At 35.8% G+C, this 17,110-nt stretch overlaps 1 protein-coding gene across 1 annotated transcript in view; it reads right to left on the bottom strand.

The window, feature by feature from the left end:
- Positions 1 to 16,907, bottom strand: part of LOC114652793 (neurexin-2-like) — a 1,491,103-nt gene extending 1,474,196 nt beyond the window's left edge. Inside the window, exon 1 of the mRNA XM_051920100.1 lies at positions 16,873 to 16,907. The gene's annotated coding sequence lies outside the window, so the exon portion shown is untranslated. The remainder of the gene's footprint in view (positions 1 to 16,872) is intronic.
- Positions 16,908 to 17,110: the final 203 nt, after the last annotated feature.

Genomic DNA, 17,110 nt, shown 5'->3' on the forward strand with positions numbered 1-17,110 from the left:
TTTATTTAATGTTTAATAAACGTGAATGTTTTATAAAGATGTGGTCTCTGACTGGTGGTGTCCGGGCAACTATCACAATATATATATATTTATATATATACTGTATATATAGATATGTATATAAACACATACACATACAGAGACACTTCAATAATAAGAGACTGCAGTGGTAATAGTTAATGTCCTAGTGAAAATATTTCTGTTTGATTTTATTTTCTTATTTTTATTTTCGTTTATCCAAACTGTTTTATGCTTTATTTTACAAGGACAGCAACTTTCAAACATGTGGAGTGGAGTTAACAAACTGTCAAGCTGTCAAAAGACATTTATTTAGAACTCAAACCATTTCCTGAAGTGTGCTGGTACTTACTGGTGCACTATACCAGCATTGCTTCCAATTTCAACATATATTACCAGTACCTGTTTATTCCAGAACTTCTTAGAGAATCTTGAAGGGGGACAACCTCTCCCCACTTTGATCAAGTGTTAATGTATCCTAGATTTCAAATTTCACTGAATCGCAATAAAAAGAGTACTCCCAGTAATTCAACAACTGACTAATACCTTACTTTGTCTATGTCCTAGACCCTCCCACATTAGTTTTGTTTTGTATAGGTTTAGCCAAGTGCAACATTTACAATGGAGCAAAGTTGAGTTGTTTGGAGAAAGGAGGACAAATCTGCTACAAGGGTGTCAGAGAGGCAGGGGAACAGCATGGGACCACCACAGTTTGTGCCTTTATGGCAGTGAGGAGTACAAGTTTTATACTTGTTGTGGCCTTAAGGTCAAAAAAGTTTTTAGGTCCCTAGATTTGTCCCTTAAACATCTTTGGAGGGTTGAACATGATTGAATAGCAAATTTGTTCCCCTTCAAGTAAGCGGGAGGTAAATTAGAGATTTGGTTTTCATTTTGGGAGGGAGGGCATTGGCTGTGGGCAGCTCTTCATTTGTAAATATTCCCTTCCTCATCTTTCCCATTTTATGTGACAGGCTGAGCCAATGCAGGTGTCCTGGTGGCCATGGGGCACTATGTAGCCACTTAGTTTGTTTATGCCTTGGGTCTACTCTGGAAGTGAGTCCTCCATACCAATGGTGTCCAAGTTCATTATGGGGGACTGAACCTGAAAGCCTATATGCACTACACTACTTTACTTTTAAATTAATATTGAATGATATGTGTCCATCCATTGAAGGATGTAGGAATAGTTAGTGTCTAGCCAATTGTGGTGCACCAGTCTGGACAAAATTCCAGGGCCAGTTTTAGCTTCTAGTCCATTCCTGATTACTCGTGACTAATGCCAATGTGGAGCACTATTTCTCAAAGCAGTCTATAGTGTGTAATAAATTGAGGTCTGTAGTGCAACAAGAAAGACTCAAGCATCTAACATTGATGCCCTTGGAAAGTTAGACCCTTTAACAAATGGGTTTCACAGGAATCACAAACGATTTTGCTGCAAAGAACACCAGAATAAAAAGCTTATAAAATTAGGTACATGTATTTTCTTGCTGTGCTATTTTGTGTTGTGCTTTCACCTAAGGTTTTGTGGAGGTTGTGAGTTGACAGGAAAAAGAGCAGAAGGCCACTGAGTACATCGGTGGAATAGACCTTGTTGCTAAACTGATTCTCCTTCAGTCTTTGTTGTCGACATGATATGGTTGTTCTAAATGCCAGAGGGGTGTTTCATAGCAGACATTTATATGGTCCATAATATATTATTATATTGGTAAAAGAAATATGTGCATTGTGTGAAAACAGTGATTTGCATTTCATGAAAGCTACGAGTTACTTCCTGAAGTTAAAGTACAGAGATGGGGTTTTTGTATTTGCAGAGTGATCATGGGAAGCCGAAGGCCTTTCTCAGCCTAGGGGCCCCCAATCGGTAAATACACCCCTGTATGCATATTTTTATAATAGAGACTCCAGGTTTTCCTGAGCAGGTTAAGTACAGACATGGCTTTGATTTGCTGCTTATAACTTAACCTTAGAGTTAATTGTTGTTTAAAAAAATATGGATAAGCCACTATATATTAAGACAGACCCCATTTACATGGAAGGTATAAAGCCATGAGTCCAGAAACAAGTAACACTTCTTCACACAGCAGGCTATTGGAATCTAAAACAAACTATGAAGCCACTGAGTGCAAGTACACTTTTTGATAGCTATTTACAAAATGAATGAGATATTGGAATAAGTTAGTCAAGGTAATTTGCTTGATCTACTAAATGATCTCACATTTGTAAAAATTGTTATGCTCTTATTAAGGCCTTAATGTAAACACGTAAAAAACACATATTCTGGGTATTTAGTATATTTAAAGGAATATTACATTTCAATATACTTTAATCAAAAAGCTAAAGTTTAAGATCTTTCTTACTTTATACTGTATTGTATGGCTTATTTAATGCTTATTTTGGTTTTGGCCTCCTGCACTTGGAAGGAAAAGTCAGTGGTGCCAAATTCAAGCAGACTGACAAACAAGAAAAGGGAGAGCCTTCTTTGAAAGGAAAACAGAACAAAAGAATATCAGAGCCCAACAAGTTTTTGGATATCTGGCATTAATTAAAATATTAAAAACAGATGGCCATAAGGTAGATCCTCCATCTATCCATCAATTCCACTACTCTTTTTCAGATTCCATACGCAAAAGAATTAAAAAGAAGCAAAAAACATGCTGTTAACAAACTCATCACAATATAAGGATTGTAAAATCAGAAAGGTTTCATTAAGGGCAACTTGACAATGCAGGATTACAAGTATTTGTTGTATTTTGCAACCACAGGTTAACAATGCATCAGCCTTGACAGTTTCTTTCAAGATGTATCTGACTGAAACAGTGTAACACTACAGTGAACTCTAGAATTTAACAGAAGCCTTTTTTTGTTGTCAGCAGTTAATGTTCCTGTGAGATTTTTAGTGTAGCCATCTTTCAAGGCAGCTGAACAGAGAGCTGATATTAGTTAATACGCGTTGAGCAAATGTGATTGGTGAAATGTACAAATAAGGCATTTACATTATTTATATTATTTTACAATATTATTATACTTGTGGACTTATCTAATTCTTAAAGTCATGAACTGAAGGCCGTGTTCTAAAGCCAAGATTAATAAGAGACTAAGTGCGTTGTCAGCATCACCATGGTCTGTCCTGCACTTTGTGAGCAATTGAATATTAATATTTATGCACCTGCTTTGCATGCCGACGGGCAAGCTGGGATATATGTCCTTTTCCCCTCCAGGGAAGATGTCTTCTGTAAAATTCATAAAAAGTACTTTTTGTTAAACAGACCCTTGCCATAAAAGCTTGTTGGTGACTTCTTGTTTCACACTAGGATACTGGGCAAAATCAAAAGGCCCATTGGGACTTGCTGCCATGTAGTATCAGAGTACTTAGAATATAAGATATTGAATAAATCTCCTCTGCTATTTAGCATAGTCGAATCATGAACTTTAGAGTATGTGAACTGAAATTTATCTGGTGGAGGCAAACTTTATATTTAGAAAGGCACATTTATCACAATAAGGAAGAGATTTCATTCTCATATAGACATGTGAATTATTTAAGCAATAAAAACCTGCTAATATGAAAAGGGAGCCTAGTTGCTAATTTTGCTGCCATGAAATGCAAGTGGATATGGCTGATGTAACTGATAGGAATCTGCAGTGAGGTGATATGAATAAGGATTAATCATTCATTCATTTTCTGAACCTGCTTAATGTAACATAGAGCTGTATAGAGTTTATTCTGGTAGTATAGAAATTGGTGGGAAACATCCATTATTATTGTTATCAACATTCTTAATTTTATTATTGTAATGTGCAGCCGCCTTAACTTTAATTTTCATTAACTTTTTCTTTCAAATGAATATATTTAGCCAGCAAAAATTTTCAACTTATAAGAAAATTCTTCTAAGATTGTTTTATGCTATTTTTTATATAATATAGGCCACTAAGGATTATAAATAGTATAATATGATTTATAATAAATGCTGCAGTAATTCTATTCTTAAAATTCATGTTTTCAATGGCTGATTTGCACCATGTTTTGATTAGTCACTCCTAATGTTTGTCATGAACTGTAACAGCTACATTAAGCATAAATGAGCTTTCCATTATGAGTTTATTAACCTTTCTTCATGCCTCTTCACATATTTTATTTTCACAAAGAAGCAGTAATAAATAAGCCAAAAGAAACTCTTGGTATATGCCTTAAGCCAACTGGTACAGGGATTTGTCCTGGCCTCCAACAGGCCTAAAATTGGATTACATAATTCGTAAAATGTGTAGACAGATTCACAAATGAATAAACTAATCAGAATTTAATGATAATTTTAGATTGTTGGCACAGTATTGTTTAAAGATAGAATTGTCAGACCTCCTTTGTTTTCATCAAGTGTTCTACACCTGAGAAACTGGAAAAGCTGCAATAAATTCCGCTTGTACTGCCTATGTTTATATTTGCTATTTACAGTATATATTTAATTATTTTACAAAATGGCATTTTAACCGGAATTATTTGTTAACATTTGTGTCACTAACATTTGAAATATCCCCAGTAATATTCATAAATTGGACTTGGAAATGTATGCTTGAAAAATGTCTATAGGCCTTTCCAAATAATGCATGAGACAAAATTGTATAACAATGTAATTATTGCACTTCATTTTTCATAATTTAATTGTATTCATTGTTGTTCACAAACGGTCCATAGTTATTAGCAAAAAACAAAAAAAATGAAAAGAATTGATCATATTTCTATACATGATTCTGGTCCAGATATACGGCACATTCAAAGAACAAAAACAGATTCCACACAGTTGTCAGACATGAGACTTTCTGTCATCTTATAAGAGAAAAACAAATACTCAAAAAAGGCTTTGAAAAGATTTATTTCTTCCATGAGCTAAATTCTGAAATAAGCAGAAAGACGAAGCTGCTCCTGAAATATAGTATGAACATCCAGCCTTTCATGAAAGGTTTCCTCGCAGACAGAAAGCCCTGAGGAACATCAGCTTAACAATACCTGCCTAATACGCACAAAATGAGCCACTGTCATGGGGCTCATAGGGATGCTCCAGGGACAACTATTAGGAATTAGAAACAAAACATTTGGAGGTACTTTAACTTTCTAATTGATGAATCTACATGAAAGTAGGAAATCTGGGTAATTTCAGCTCATGTTTAAGTGCTTCTGTTGCTAGGAGTTACTAAACCACACAAGTACTTGGTCATTTTAGTAACTGACAGATAAGAAAATGCTGCAAACCTGGCAAAGTCGAGGGACAAACAATAGCATAGAGAACAATGAAGGGGGTACCACACAAGAACCAGTGATCATCATGTTTCAAACGCAAAGTTAAGTAAGATTTGTTTGAGGGTTAAATTAAAAGTTCATCCACCCTATTCACACAAGGATGGTGGGAATGTTTCATAGTTTATGGCCATTAGGATTACAATATATGCATAAATCATTGCTTCTTTTGCATGCAACTTATCCTCATGCATGGTATTACAGTTGTGTTTGGAAGATGAATTTCCAACGTAAAAGCACTTTTGCAATCATTCAAGAGAAAAAAATGAAAGGGTGACTATTAAATCTAATGTGACGATACTGTAAAGAAAAGTCAGAGTTAAAATCTATTACGCATTTCTAAATTATTAATTGTTAATATTTCATGGATGATAGGAAGTGGAACAGTCTTTTTTAATGATTTTGCTCAAACTAATAAATGAAAGATAAATATAGTATAAAATGTGGTAATTGTCTAGCCTATTACAGAGGAAAATGTAACTATGGCATGCAATTATCTTTCTGATGTTTTTTCTTTTTAATATAACAAAGATTACTCATGCTAACAATAGGACTCGAGGCTGCCATCCAATCAGTCTTACTTTTGATATACCATAATTTTTTTTTTTAATTGTTCTTCTTTCATTCATGTGAAACATTCACACAGAATTTCTGTTTATGTCAGGGTTTTTGGCTGGTCCCTACTTATACAGGCAGGTTACATACGAGATAGGGACTGTAGGTTTGTACTTAAGTTGAATTTGTATGTAAGTCGGAACAGGTAAATTATTTTGATAAATGCTATTGTTGACCGACTGTAACCAAGTGCTCTGCCAGTGAATGGAGTTTCACCTCTCTCTGACCTTTTTATTATTTCTACTTTATTTTCAATGGTGATGGTTTTTCTCTTCTTTACTGTATCACCAGCACTTGCATCAGATTTGTGTTTCAGAGACATTCTTGAAGGGTGAAGACAAAAGGCTAAGATGGGCTCTTCTGCACAGCACTGTATACGCTATCACAGCAGGAAGGCACCAGTCGTCACACATCTGATGTATTTCATTACGTTATAACTTATTCAGTTTATTACATAGAAAATCACCCGAAAAATCCCAGACCATCGACAAGTGTGCGAACTGATGACATAAAGAATCATCTTCGCGCCAAACTGGAATCGTCCCCGCATAAATCAAAGTCATCCAGACGATCTGGATCTGCAGAATTAGATCTGGACCACCTTGTACTGACAAGAGACAACTTCCTGGTATGTGCGTAACAGTACAAGCAGGCTTGCTATTGAGAATGAATGGGGGCGGCGAGGGGCGATTCATCACCAGCTCACCTCACAGTCACCTCCACTACAGTATACTGCCTGCAGCGTATGCAACACCACCAACCCCCATTCAACACGCAGCCATCTGAGGCACACTACAATGCTACCCAAACCAATCCCGTTCACCCTCAATGGCCTCCGTTCACCCACAACAGGGTCATCACTTGCAGCATTACCAGACCCCCAATCTAGAATGTACGGGGCAGCCGTGTGTGGTGGGCGGGCAGTGAAACCGCTTGCCGCTGGGAGCCGCCCGAGAGACACTACACTGCTCCTCCAGCCACCGCTTGCAGTGTCCCCAGGCCGAAGATGACGGAGCAGCAGTTACTGAGGCAAATGCGTCGCAGCTGCGGCCCCATTCGTATGTCGTAGGTCGGATGTCCGTAACCTGGGGACTACCTGTACATGTAAATACCGAAGAACATATTGCTGTAACTGTGCGATCAACACAATTTTTTTTTGCAGTTGAACAAACACCTGCTATACTTGTGAGTTCCATTGGTTGACTAGGTAGGTGATAAGGCATTGGTAAATACTCTTAAGCAGACTTAAGGAAAAGTTATGATAAGAGGATGATAGGCACTCATATCATACAGAAGATATTCTCAATTGGTTTGACATCCTCATTGAATCTGGTAAGGAAAGCTGAACATTACAAAAGCAGCAGGATCCCAAGCGGTGCACATTTGAATTAAGCAGTGTGGAAGAGGCTGAAATGAAGTTCTTGTGCATTGTAAGTTGGCATGGTATGGTGACAAGCTCAGCAATATGCACTGGAAGACCTCAGAGCAAAACTACTGCTATTTCAAAACAAGAAGAACTACTTGAGATGGTATGGGAGTATATTTGGCATGCCCCTGGCTGCTACAGGGAAATATACCAGTCAATGTACGCTGAGAGAAGACCAAAGAAATACTGGAGGGGTTATATCTCCTCCAGGTGGTTTGGAAACATCTAGGAATCCCTCAGGGGAAGATGAAAATAATTTGTCGACGTGGCCTGGTTTATCCAACTTAGCCCTGAGAAACTCTGCAATTATACTACAGTTACTATAATCACTTGTTACACAAATTAAAGAATTGTTAAACAAATAGGCCTAACTCTCTTTGAGTGTGTGTTTTAGTCTTTCCATCGCTGTGCTTATTACAGTATTACTGACAATGTTGTTGCAAAGTGATAATAGTTTCATGCAGCTTAGCACAATATCCTACCATATAATGTTTTCCTTATCATTCTTCTTCTTCTACTTTGAACATTATTATTATTACCTTTGTGGTAAAACTTTAGCATTAGTATCAGAAAACTACAAAATGCCTTCATGATTTCCAAAGAAACAACAAAAATCCCTTAATGAGTGCTACTTTGTGGCTAAGGGTGATGTAAAATTATTATGTCTTTCATTCTCAAATATGAACATCTACTCCTGGCTTGGAGTGGGTTTTGGATGCCTCATAACTATTTCTCATATCCAACTCTGGGTAGGAAAAATCCTTATCCTTGTCAAACTTTTAGTGTGATTCCTAGGAGTAATTCTGAGACACTTGTTAAATATGAGCACAGGCTACTTGAGTTGTAAGGCAGCTGCATTAACCACTGCCATTAACATATTTAAGAAAAAAACAAAAATCCCTTTTGCAATTTTTAATTTGCTTCACAAAACAAAAATGGGTGACCCAGACTTGGGCATCACTGTTTGCATATTAACTGCATTACAGTCTTTCAGTTAATCAAATTAAGGAATTCCTAAGGTTTGTATATGTTATCACATATAATTTGTGTCTCTCCTCTTCTTAATAAATCAAAACAATATTGGATTTATCATGAGAACAAAGTTTGTGCCACTTTCTCCAATAAAACAACAATACTAAAACCTCAGGATGAAAGCTATGTGTCTTTGAAAAGGATCAAAACTGGATCTAATGATGAAGGAAAAGGTGAAGCCATCCTGGAGGTCAGCAGGAATCCAAAAAAAGAGTAACATGGCAAAAGGTAATAATCAGAACTTTGCCAGCAGACAAAATCTCCATTCAAATAGGATTCCTACTGTAGAGCAAAAACAAGCAGGGAACCATTGCTTGCCAAAGAGAACCCTAATGTTAATAAGAATTTTACTGGGCCTTTGGATTTCTAGAAGGATGTTCTACTGTACAGTATGTGAAGATGACTGAAAGCAAAACTGGCCTTTGTCTCATCATGACTGGTGAAAACAAAAATAACTACATTTCAACAAAAGCCATTTTTTGCAGATGAGACTCCTGATGGTGGCAGTGTCCGGTTTTTGAATACTCCCTGAAAACAAATATGAGTTGTTTTTATTTAGGGAATTCATTATTTTAGAGTAATTGATAATTAGAAAAAAATTTACTGAACTTGAAATGAACAATTCAAACTTATGTCAAATGTTTTGGAGTTCACAGTTATCAAACAGACCGAATATTACACATTAGTGTAACAGACTGATCGCCAATTGCAGAAAGTGCTTAGAATTTCAGCATTAGGATGTACACTCAGTAATTAAATCTGAGGGAAAAGGAGTGAGATTACTTTTTTAACATACACATGTATGTTGAATGACTTTGTAGAAGACATACATTTTTATTCTGGGTTTATGTTTTACCAGGTTCCACTTACACAGTAGGAGGATCTCATAGCAATCAAAGTCCAAAGTACTAGAAAGGAAACGAATATGTCAGTGTGGGATTTGCAATGGAGGGTCTGGCTGTACAGTAGTAGCCCAATGCTACTGGGATAGGCACCAGACCTTCTACACCATGACCCTAAATTATGTTAAGCAGGTTTAAGAATATTGATCAGCCCATTTTTCTGAGAGAGATACAAATAGAAGGTAATTATTTTGTAGTTGTGCTAATACATTACATTTTTCCATGTATATATTTCTCTATAAAGCATGTAATGAAATGTGACATTTCAAGATCTGTAAGATAAAAGTGCGATCAGCTCCAATTGCTTCTGTACTGTATATTTTCATACCAACATTCAGGGAGTTTCCTTAGGCTTCTGTTATACTCACATTATTAATCTGGTTAATAATTCATGATTATGATTTTGCTTCAGTGCAGTTTAAATAACACTGCACATCTACTAAAGTACAAAGTTCAAAATTCTTCCTCGTAAAATTTTCTGAAACTACACTGAAATTAATCAACAAATGTGATTCTGACTGTATATATGTGTCCATGAAAGAAATCACTAAAAGCAATGCGAATAAACGACCAGAACAATGCATAGCTCTTAAAACTTTAATAATACTCTTTATTCTGTTAATGACAAAATGAGAAAATGTAATCCTGATAATTAATGAACTTTGGCTAAAGGGCAAATGACTAAACGTATTGGTCACCCAATACCTTCATTTGTATTCTGAATGATGCTCTTTCCCTTTGTGACCTTAATTACAGGATGTTAAAACCTGACTGATATCTAATTCTGAGGCATCAATAGACTTGCCTATAAGACTGATGCCTTAGACGAAATTCAATTACCTTTTTTAGCTGCAGGGAAGGAAACATTGCTAGAAATGACAAGCTAGTGCAATTAGTGGAAGACGCACAACCATATTTTTGAATCTGATGAAATCATCCTCCACATCATCTTAATTGAATCCAGATAAACCCAACTCAACAGACAATAGGGGAAATTAGATGTTGCTGCTCCCATTTTCTTTGGAGTCTATATTCTAATTTTCAGGAACTCAAGCAGCTCCTTGGTCAGTCATTCATGAACACTATAGTACTCCCAGAAAGTGAAGTACCTTATTATTTACTAAGAATGCAACATTTTTTACATAAAATTAAGTAACTATATGTAAGACATTACTTTGTACATTGTGAGGTCACTTGCTCCTATTGATATTTATTGTGAATTGTGTTAACAAGTTATAACTTTGTGCATTTTTTAATTGTACATTAGCTTTCTCCAAATGGAGCAGTACCTATGTTAAATAACTAGTTATATTTTTAATTTTAAGCATTAAATTAATATGAAATATTATGCAAAATTATTGAAAATGAACAGGAACTTAAGTGAATTTGGTTTATTAAACAACACTTTTCTGATTTTTGCTATCACCTTCTCAATTTATTTCAGTATACTCTATATCATATATTGATAAAATGTCATGTTTTCATTGTTAAATGAAGAAAACCAAAGACAGGCAGTAGAAAATATCCGACACACACCTCTGTTAACAAAAAGCCTGCATTTTCAATAAACTGAAGTCTACTTAAACATCACTTACATTGTCTTCTTATCATGTAAATGTAATGCATTCTAGTTTTAATAAGCAATTCACCAATCTGCTGGAAGATACCAGCTAGCATAATCCACTCAAAAGGAATTTAATCTGCCTAAAGCTTTGGATGTCCACTACTTGTGAACAATTCAGTATTGTAAATGACATTTTATTTATATAGTATTCTTAATTTCTGACAGTAATGCAATGCAACCTGCAGTAGAATTGCACTGAATGTTATAAAATGGCCCTAATGTCATTCAGGTCATGTGACAATGAATGCACGTGATCTGCGTGGTTAATTGGAAATTTTCTTTATAAAACGTGAAGAGCATTTCAAATTAACTACACTTCCAACAATGACAGTCAACTTCTCTTCCCCAAAGATTTTTGAAATACCTTTTGTAGGGCCAAATAGCTGTTTCTTATCAAGATAAAAACTATGTATTCAGATTTGTATACAGTATTTAAATCTATAAACACTCTAAATACATTCTTCACAGTGAAGGTTACGAAAGGCATAAAGATAAAATATATTATTTATTGTTATTTAATTATATTTTGGTTAAGAATTAAATGGCATTATTATTTTACTTAATTGGCTGAGATGCTTTTATCCAAGGTGACTTCAAACATATGAGACACAATTGGATACATTTATTTTGTTTTTCCAATTAGGCAAGGTGAACTGATTTGCTCAAGGGAACACAGTGCCGGTGGTAGGATCTGAACCCACAACCTCAGGATCTCAAGTTCAAATCCTTAACCTGTACAGCACACTGCCTACCTCCATTGTTTGCACTGGTTCATTTTTAAACAATAACCTAAATAACAGAACAACCTGGTCTTCTACCTTATGGTATAGAAAGCATTGTTTTCTATATGTTTATGCACTTAGAAGAATAAGCTGAGGTAAGCTGATATTTAACCTAAACAAAGAGCTTTATGGTCACTGCATTCTGCTACACTGTTAAAATAAAAAAAAAAGAAAAATGGGTTCTTTTATATATCTACTCATAGAAAGTGAGTAATATTCATCAATAAGTATGAACTATTTACACTTTTTATCAAGCCTTTGCAGAGATGTAACACAGTAACCTTTTAATTGTATCAATTTTCCTCTAACAACGCACTGTATGAATTTAAAAAATGTATATTGCATTTCCTTTTAAAAGACTGAATAGCGTGTTATTTAATTAGCTACTATGTATTTTATGTGTCAAAATGGTTAGGTTTTAAAATTATATATTATCCTTCAAGCAGCATTGTTTGTCCTTAGGTAATCCAGTAATCCAGTATCCAGTAACATAGGTTAACTGGTAATTCCAATTTGGTTTGGCCTGTTTGTGAGTGTACCCTGCAATGGGCTCTGGCTCTCCGTTGTGCTGAAATGTGTTTTAAATGTGCCTGGGATGACTTGTGGGCTTGATGGGGGTTTGTGTAGAAAAGTACAAAGTGCAACAGGAACATCAAATATGAATACATATAAAGATGGAAGGTACTGTCCTATAGGAAGCAACCTATGAAAAGTATTTAGGTGTTTATGTTTATACAATGTTTCATCATCAAGCAATGTGCAAAAACAATTAAAAAGGAAAATAAAATATTAGGTTATATTTTAAAACTGCTGGAAATAAATAGAGGAATATTAGGGTTAGACTATATAATGCACTAGTAAGACAGCATCTGGAATATTGGTGCAGTTCTGGGGCCTCATTTATAAAGCTTGCATACACACAAAACGATACTTGAAATGTGTGCGCACAACTGCCCACACAGTTAGGATTTATAAAATAAAAACTTAATGGAAGAACATTTACGGCAACCCTGACCCATACATACGCAATATTTTGAAGAAACTGTGAAATTAGGACACCCTTGATCAAGTAGGGAAATGCAGATAAACCAGCTAAATGATGACTCACATGTATAATAATTCATATTACTGAGCTGTTATTATATGTGCTAAGACATTATATTCACTTACTCATCAAAAGTGATGAATATGATATAACAACTGTATTTTAGTATCATTCAAAGAGGGTCAATGCTAAGTATTTACAGTGAAGAACTTTTTCAGTTTCTCATTAAATTTTGAATATCTCAGACAAGCTTCACTCCATCATGCCTGCTGAGCTGGAAACCATTTACTGACCATGCATGTTTGACATGGGTGTACATACAAACAAAAACATGTTTCTGCTAGCATAAAAAAGGCAATTTACAGCAGTGTCCAGCACTCCTACTGTTACTGGAGAACTTTACTGCACTCATACGGCAATAAGCGCGCCTAGCGAGAATGAAGCTGCTTTTGTTAACCATAAGCAGTTACATTTCATTAATGCACAATTAATCCAAGACGTGACTGACACACTAGCAAACACTTTGTCTCAGTGGCCTGGGTCAAACCATGACTCATTTATTTTGAGTTAAATTAACTTTGACATGGTGGTACTGTACGTAGTGGCTGGCTAGTTCGTAAGGTAACTGGTTGAACCCTCAATGTTTCATATGGCTTGTACTATTCATTGTAGGAGCAACCATGTCATTACATGTGCCAGGTGATAGCAGCTACCCACTCAGACATTGGTACCTTAAACCTTTCCTGAACCCCCAGAACACAGAGGAAAAGTGCTATAATGCCACACATGATCTTGCATCTCTGTTGCAGAGCACAGCCAGATAGTAGATTGCAGGAGCTGCTGTACTAGCCAGTTCTGCAACATCGTGACTGCATATGTATATGGCTGATTAGCATGCTTCATATATGGATGTTTCACGGCAGTGTTTGAGCCACACTCATGTATGCATATTTATAAAAGGTGATTGTGTTTTATAAATGGTAAACTGTGCAGAAATTAGTGTACCGCTTGATTTATAATTCTGACATTTTTTATGCTGTATTCATTTTCCTGTTGTTTGCTGTGCACATACAGTATTTTCATGCTCAGATCCACACAAAATTTTATAAATGAGGACCCTGGTCACCAAGCTACAAAAAAGACACAAAATAACCAAGTGCATCCCAGTACTTGAGGACATGTCATTCTTTGACAGTCCTAGAGAATTAAACCTGTTCAGTCTTGAGCAGGGGGTGGCTCCATGGGAACATCATCTGGGTCTTCAAAATTCTCAAAAGGCATTGATAAAGCAGATCTAGTACATTTTTTTCAGCTTAAAAGCGGAAAGCAAGGGGGAGTGCATTTAAGGCTGTAGCCAGGAAACACTTCTCTATGCAAAGAATTGTGGGAATCTGGAACAAACTACTGAGCGATGTTGTTGAAGCAGGAACCTTGGAAACCTTTGAGAAGTCTCTAGACGAATTATTGGGACAGCTTAGCTGACAGACTGAATGGTCTCCTGTTGTTTGTCAAGATTTCATACGTTTGTTTCTATGTTAGTACATGGATTCCTATTACACTGCAATACGTTTGCCAGCCTCCAGAAGGCCAGGAATGGCTATTGCCATTATTTAAATGAAAATTAATATAAAAACATAATTTTTAATGCTTTTGAAAAGTATTTTAGAGGTTGTGAAAAATAATTCCATATTTTTATTATACGTAAAGGGCAACAAATGTGGTCAGTGCTACTTTAATTATTGCTTTAAAAGGTTTTTTTTTTTTTTTTTTGCAGTTTAAGACTAGAGAATTTCCATTTTTCTAATGCTGCACTAGGAAAAAAATAATATTTGGTTGTTTTGCGAACCCTACAAAAATTGATTAGAAAATTACAAAACATGCTAATGGTATGTATTTTGCCATTATGCGGTACTTCTCTTTTGATAGTCATATTCACTTAATTGAATATATCCTGCATTTCAGGATACAGATGAGTAGTTAAGAAAAGAGCAGTTTCTAATCAAAAGGATGTGTTGTGTTTGAACTCAGCCTCTTAAATCATTGTAACAACCCCTTTTAGGGGTGCATAGATGGAGGAAAACAGAAACACTCAGACAACAATAGTGACAGGTGGCCCTTGGAAGGGCCATTTGTTCTCCTCTTTCTAACCTAACTTTCATTCTCCAAGCTGCATTGCCTTTGAATGCCAAGTTTCCCTCAGCTCACATTTGGTATGAGGTAACTGCTCCCATTTGCTCCCATTCATCTCGCTGAATTGTTTAAATATCTAGATCCTACTATCCCTGAGTACTTTGTTCCATGGCTGATGGATTTCAGCAGAAAAGAGTGTCCTAAGAGTGTGAAAAACAGGTAAGTGCTTTCATCCATTTCGGCTCTCTTCACCAGATCCTTTTATGGCCTGCTTCTCCACATGCCACAACCTGTGACACTTTGCAAACAAGCTTAGCTAGCAGCATCGTTTTCTCAGGTTTGGTTTGTTGACATAACATTTATTAATTGAAATTGGAAGCAATATACCAGTAAAGAAACAGAATGGATTGTTGCTGAAAGCTAATTGGAATATCTTTGTTAGAGATAATCGAACTAAAAGACTGGGAAGCAAAGGTGCATTGCAATGAGCACGTATGAGTATTTACAGATTACCAAAATGAACTAAAAGAGTGAAAATGTGGCATTATAATGCTATATTCTTATTGCTTATCCCAGCTAAAAGATGTATTTGTTTATCAAGTATAATGTTTTTTCTCAAGAACAAAACCATTTCTTACAATATGATAATATATTAGTGTTAACTCACAGAAGCTGAACAGTTAATATGCTGGTGAATCTGCATCATTTTTAAAGTTTATTAATAGAATCGAGTAAAAATAATACGTGTTATCCATTGTTTACACTTACGTTGTCCATTCTCAGATTACTGGTGAAACACATACATTCACTCTGATCACTTTTTGCTTTGAATTAAAACCTTTTTAATATTTTCCAACAAGATAATGTGCTTAAAATGTATATACAGCACGTCAATAGTCAGTTCAACACATTTTTAATGTGTTGAATGTATTCTACTCCCAACTTTTAAACGTGTTACTGTACTGTTGTCCATTCCTCAACTTGATTAAGAATTACACTATCTGTTGTACTGAATTAACTGCGTTAAAGATAGTATCCTTTCTGGTCAGCTGCAGCCAACTTTAGATTGATGCTTATCTCTGTACTCCAATGATGGTGCTTGGCGCAGCTATCATATAACTTATATCTTTTCAGCTATTTTTTTCCTTTTTATTCAGTTTCATTAGAGTAAACTGTATTGTTCTCTCAGAGTTCAGTTCATTAAGACATCAAATTCTGGTTGGACCTTGCTCGCTAGCTGTAATGCTATGCTTTTTTTTCGCTCTTCAAGCCATCTTGTTTTGGTTGATACCTGCTCATTTAGCCACCACATTTTGGTTGACATCTGCTCACAAAGCCAACATATGATAGTATAGAACTTTTGTTCTCAAAGCCACCACATTCTTATTCCATCTCATTTTAATTGTCTGCTCCTAATATCCACAATGTCTAAGACACAAAACCAACAACCCAAAACCTTTTAGAGATTGATGCTTCTTTATCAAAGACAGACTGCTGTTTTTTAATTAACTACCGGTATGTATATTTTAACCTACTCCAACACCCAATATTTGGTAATCCTGTACAAATATAGGTTAGCTATGATTAGCTTCCTCATTAGCAACCTGTCTGACACACAAGCAAATATTGCTACACTGTATCTAGAATGAAGCTTGTCCAGAATTTCCTTCTCTCTTACAGCTCACATGTTTTCTGCTTTACCTCAACACTGAAGTTCCCACTATAATCAAAAGTGGGTAAAAATCCTTTGGCAAGGCCAAGTGATCCTTGTCTTTTCCTTTGGATTTGTAGAGATGCTGTGGCCTTAGTGAGGGCACGCTCCATGACTGAAGATGGCACAATCAAGGTGAAAAAGACAGTGGAAAGTGACAAAAAAGCACAACATGGCATGGGGCAGGATTAAAAAAAAAAGGAAATGGATGAGGAAAGGAAAGGGAAGAAGGAAGAAAGGAAGGAAGGAAGGAAAGAAGGAAGTCAAAAAGAAGGCTTTTAAAAAATTAACCCATACCTTGGCTGTTTAACGTCAGGTGTGCCAGACCTTGGAGGAAAAACATAAAAAAGAAAGAAAGGAAAAAGAAGGTCATAAAACGCACGGGAAGAAAGAAAGCATTGTCACAACGTTGGACGGCAATTTGTGACAGACATCCCAAAGCAGACAAGGATGTCAGGAAAAAACTGAGATAGAGAGAGAAACAAAAAGAAAGAAAAAAAAACAACTGAAAACATAAACACTTCTTGAGTGGGGG

Source organism: Erpetoichthys calabaricus, chromosome 1, assembly GCF_900747795.2.
Source record: "Erpetoichthys calabaricus chromosome 1, fErpCal1.3, whole genome shotgun sequence".
NCBI lineage: Eukaryota > Metazoa > Chordata > Cladistia > Polypteriformes > Polypteridae > Erpetoichthys > Erpetoichthys calabaricus.